This window comes from Pinus tabuliformis, chromosome 6, assembly GCF_031772625.1.
Source record: "Pinus tabuliformis cultivar Carrire ecotype Pingquan chromosome 6, CPIR1, whole genome shotgun sequence".
Classification (NCBI taxonomy): Eukaryota; Viridiplantae; Streptophyta; class Pinopsida; order Pinales; family Pinaceae; genus Pinus; species Pinus tabuliformis.
In genome coordinates, this window is record NC_142292.1 from 202,271,915 (window position 1) to 202,277,800 (window position 5,886).

Consider the following 5,886-nt stretch of genomic DNA (forward strand, 5'->3'; position numbering starts at 1 on the left):
AGTAGTGGAAAGATCGAGATTGAGAAATTCAATGGTCAGAGTTTTGAGTTGTGGAAACTCAAGATGGAGGATCTGTTGGTCGATAAAGATCAGTGGATCGCGGTAGATCCGGGTACTAAACCATCGGGAGTGACCGATGAAGAATGGAAGAAATTGGATCGGAAGGTAAAGAGCACAATACGATTGTGTGTCTCAGATTCAGTATTGCTGAATGTATCAGGGGAAGCTACGGCAAAGGCTTTGTGGGTCAAGTTAGGGACTTTGTACCAATCTAAGTCTCTGGTGAATAAACTGTTCCTGCGAAAAAAGCTGTATAACCTGAGGATGAAAAATGGAGACTCGGTGACAGAGCATCTGAATGCGTTTAATACTGTGGTAAGTCAATTATTATCTGTTGATATTAAAATTTCAGATGAAGATAAGTGCATCAGTCTATTGTGTTCTCTACCAGATTCGTGGGATAGTCTGGTTATTGCAATAGGTAGCAATGCAACTGCTTTGCAGTTTGATGAAATAGTCTCAGCCTTGCTGACGGAGGAGATGAGACGGAAGAATATGGACAACCAGAATGGTGATGCCTTGTCTGTACGAGGACGGTCCCAGAACAGAAACAAAAATAAGTCATCGAGTGGGAGATCTAAATCTAGAGGGAGATCTAAATCTCCAGGAAAACCTACAAAGGTGGTGTGCTGGAAATGCGGAAAGGAAGGGCACTTCAGAAGGGATTGTAAATCTAAAGCTCCTGATAAAGGAAAGGGATCTGATGATGCTCCTTCTGCAGAGGCAAAAACCACCTCAGATGAAGGTGGGGATGTGTACTTGGCTTCTTCAAGTACACATGTAGATCATGAGGCATGGTTGATTGACTCAGGTGCATCCTTTCACTTCACTCCCCATAGAGAGTGGTTCTGCGAGTATGAGAAATACGATGGTGGTGATGTCTTCTTAGGAGATGATAGGAAGGCTAGAATCATTGGTCGGGGAAAAGTAAAGTTGAAGTTGCAAGGTGGAAGGGTTAGAACACTTCCGGGTGTTCTACATATTCCTGCATTGGCCAGAAATCTGATTTCTATAAGCAAGTTGGATGATGCAGGTGTAAAGACGGTGTTCGAGAAAGATACCTGCAAGATGGTTCGAGGAGCACTGATATTGATGCGGGGAGTTCGGACTGGAACTCTGTACAAGCTGCAAGGTAGCACTGTTGTTGATGGGTGCAATAGTTCTATGGTTCCTGAAAATGGAGTAGAAAATCTAGTGGTCTCTGGAGAGAAGACCATGTTGTGGCATCAAAGGCTTGGACATATTGGAGAGAAGGGCCTTCGAATACTTCATGGTAAAGGTATGGTAGAAGGTATGAATGATAGCTCTCTGGATTTTGATTTCTGTGAAAATTGTGTGTATGGGAAGCAGAATCGAGTGAGTTTCCCCTCTGGTGGTAAGATGACGAAACAGATATTAGAGCTTGTGCACAGTGATGTGTTTGGACCTGTGAAGGTTCCATCACTGGGTAAGTCTGTGTACTATGTATCATTCATAGATGACTTCTCAAGGAATACATGGATATATTTCCTTAAGAAGAAATCTGAAGTCTTTGACAGGTTTAAAGAATTTAAGGCTCTGGTGGAAAATCAGACAGAGAAGAAGATAAAGGTGCTGAGGACAGATAATGGTGGAGAATTTTGCAGTAAGGAATTTGAAGAATTTTGTAAGAAGTGTGGTATAGCACGGCAGAAGACTACTCCATATACACCTCAGCAAAATGGAGTCGCAGAAAGAATGAACAAGACGTTGATGGAAAGGGCAAGAAGCATGCTCAGTGGTGCCGGGTTAGGACAGGAATTCTGGGCAGAGGCGGTGGATACTGCATGTTACCTGATCAACAGATCACCCTCATCAGCGTTGGAGGATAAGACTCCACAAGAAGTATGGACTGGTAAGAAACCCTCTCTTTCACATCTGAGGGTATTTGGATGTGATGCATATGTACATGTTCCAAAGGAGAAACGAACCAAGTTGGATAGTAAATATGAAAAGTGCATCTTTATTGGGTATAAGGATGGTTTAAAGGGTTATAAGCTTTGGAACCCAGTCACACGGAAGGTTGTGTACAGCCGAGATGTGGTGTTCAGAGAGGTAAAAGATGTTATTCAATCTGAAGTCCAACCAAAGGAACCTGAGAAGATAGAGTTTGAGCCTTAGCGAAATTGAATAAACCACATAAATATTTGGAGTCCAAATAAATACGATTCATGCCCACAATTTGTGAACTTGGAGACCAAGCACTTGGGAACTTGCAAAAACTATATATATTTCTCAAGAAAATTTGTTAGACATATGGCGAATCAAATAATCTAAGATAAACCCAAAATCTATCAATAGGATGACTTTATCCCCATCTAATGAATACCAAATTTTAACATTAATCAAAACAATAGAGAAAAACTCATACCCAACACATACTAGAAATAAATGAACACTGAACACCTTGAACTACAACCCAAAGTCTTTATTATGATTCAAATAAACGTTCCTAGCGAGACAATAGTATTACATCAATGTTTCTGCAACAATTTATTAGTTAGACATCAAATGGATTTTGAGACAAATGACTCTCTAATTTATGGATAAATCCTCCAAGTTGAAAAATAACGGCTTGTTGGCTTGATCCTCATCAAAATTTTACAAAAGTTACAAATATACAAGGGTTTTTGAGAAATAAAATAAAATTTGACAAAATAATTTTTTTGGAGTTTTTCTTTGATAAGTGGCTAATGATACTTTGGAAAATTAATGCACATTACAGCCTTAGCGAAATTGAAAAACCACATAAATATTTGGAGTCCAAATAAATTCGGTACATGCCCACAGTTTGTGAACTTGGAGACCAAGCACTCGGGAACTTGCAGACACTATATATATTTCTCAAGAAAATTTGTTAGACATATGGCGAATCAAATAATCTAAGATAAACCCAAAATCTATCAATAGGATGAATTTATCCCCATCTAATGAATACCAAATTTTAACATTAATCAACACAATATAGAAAAACTCATACCCAACACATACTAGAAATAAACAAACATTGAACACCTTGAACTACACCCCAAAGTCTATATTATGATTCAAATAAACGTTCCCAGTGAGACAATAGTATTACATCAGTGTTTCTGCAAAAATTTATAGTTAGACATCAGATGGATTTTGAGACAAATGACTCTCTAATTTATGGATAAATCCTCCAAGTTGAAAAATAACAGCTTGTTGGATTGATCCTCATCAAAATTTTCTTAGCCGCTAATAAATCCTTGATGATCTTTTAATCTTAGTCGTTGAAAATATTTTTTTTGAGGATTTTTTTGAATTTCTCATTAAATCCTTTTTTTTATTAGCTCAAAATTTTTATTTTGAGCCAATTTCCTAAAAAAAATGGCTTTGACTTAACCACCAAGGTTCAAGGGTCCATTTTTTCTTGAAATTTCTAATATTCCCTTGGTGGGGGGTCTCCAAAATCTAATTCTTTTGATATTCATGAATTTTTCCACTTGAATAATTTAATCTCTCTAGACTTTTAATTTTGACTCTAATTAATTAAATTTTTGGCTTAAGATTCTAATTTAATTAATTGACGCTTGAGGGGATTAAATATTTTTTCCACCCTCTAATATTTTAGCCATGGTGTCTAAGTATGAGAGACAATGCACTAAAATATTTTTTACATAGGATTTTTTACAATTCAACCCTCAAAAGGGGAATACCCGTTCAGCTTAGACCCTCAAATTACATACCCAATTCTACGACACAATATGATCTAGTAGACCTAGTGATTTGTAATAAAATAATTTAGCCAATTAGCTTAAATTATTCCCAAATCACTTTTACACAAGACTCGACTAGAACACTAGGACCCACCTGAGAATTTGACGACAAATTCCACCCTGGCTTTGGGGTGAGGTTGGAGGGAAAAAATCTGTCGACCATCTGTGTTTATAAACACAGATGAATCAATGAGACGAAAAACCTCCTAGGATGAAATTATCGCCAAAATAATAGGCTTACCTAGGTTGTTACATACATTCATGATCTTACTAGCATCATTTACATTTAAAATTTCCAAAATGGGTTTACAATAACACAATGCTGATAGTTGATGATATTGATCCCTTGAAGAAAAATATGGCACATCTGCTTTCTCGGAACTTTGCAAAAATGTGTGAAACAGGTCCCTATAATATTAGTGTAGCCCTCTTATTATTATTGTTAGTGTAACCCCCCTTATTGTTATTGTTGTGCCCTTACATTATTATTGTTATGTAGGCTCTGATTATATTGTGACCTCTTAGAATCCTATATATACCAAGGAGGTCTTGTCATTTGTATCATCCAATAATTGTTCATTTATGTGATGTAAAGAAGGTTGCCCCCTCAAAGAGCCTGATTTTCAAGTCATTGATCTATTGTTTCTTCTGTTTTGTGATCTGGTTGCATAACACCTCCCAAGTCAAAGTCAAAGTCAAGATTCTTCAAAATTCACTCAAGCTACAAAAATCAGATCACTGTTATGTTACCAACTTCAAAGAATTTTTGGCCCTGTCATAAGTTGCAAGCTACTTCATATTTTTAGCCTTGTCGCAGTACTTTAGGAAAGCTTCAAAATTTTCGGCCTGGTTATAGACTATAATGACCTTCAAACTTCAACCATGTTTGCACACTTTAGATAATTTCTATTTAGTTGCAGAATTCGGCTACTTTAGATCACGAATAGTCTCTTAATTTGGCTCCTTTAGACATGAAAGGGTTCATTTCTTTTTCCTTTGTAAACTCCTTCTATATCTTCGCTTTACTGCTTATGTAATTGCAAAGATCAAACTATTTTGACTTGCTTGCTTATCTCTCCAAAAGATCTCGAGTATATGTCTTTATATAACTATCCATGAGGTGCCAAATGGTCATACAAGCTGACTTACAAAGGGAAGGCTAACTTGGAGATTTGATAACAAATTTTATAAGAATATATTTTTTTCTTTCTTTCTTTACAAATGTCAAATTTGACATGACTCTTTTACAAATTTCTTTGACTCTTTTTGACTCTAATGAGCATGAAGAACATGCTAGATCAAAAGATAATAATAAAAAAAATTCAATAGTAATTTTTCTTTCATTATGAATGTTACACAGTAATTTGTCATCGTCCCTGTTACCCCTTCTCCCGCACATTGGAGGACTTATTCCGGGACCTGTGAGAAGTGACATAACCTGAAAACACTTGCATTGTATCCCCTTGAGTACGTACTTCATATGCCCTGAAGACACCTTCTGCAAAATACCCTTAAAATAGCCCTTTTTCCATTGTCGCGGTTCCACTGTGTATCACTCGCGCCAATGGGGGAAATCCTCCAAAGAGGGCGCGCCAGCTGGCACTCTATCTCAGAGTCACACTCGTGCCAGCCTAGTTGGGTAAAGTTTTTAACAAACCAGCTTACGAAGGTTCTTCCTAACCCACTCATGAACTAGATCTATATTGAGTTGGGTCAGTTTGGCTTCGAATCTCCATAGGAGGGAAGTAGTTCTCCACCTCTCATGGAAGCTTCTTAGTGATAAAGCCAATCCCATGAATCTTGTGGATGACCCTAACTCCTTCTCCTCTATCTATAAAAGCTTGTCCTTTTGCCTTTGACAAGTTAGAGTCTCCAAGTCCCAAAGTCTGAGAATTGCTAAGCTCATGCTACAAGAAGCCTTCTTCATTCCCATGAAGCTAAATCTAAAGTGAGGAGATTCTTGTCCAAGTAACCAAGGAGAGAGAGGCTTGTTCCCCATTCCCAACAAGCTTTGCAAGGCATGTGCTGCTGATCACCCAGCCAAAGGAGGATTTGACGTCAGAACTAT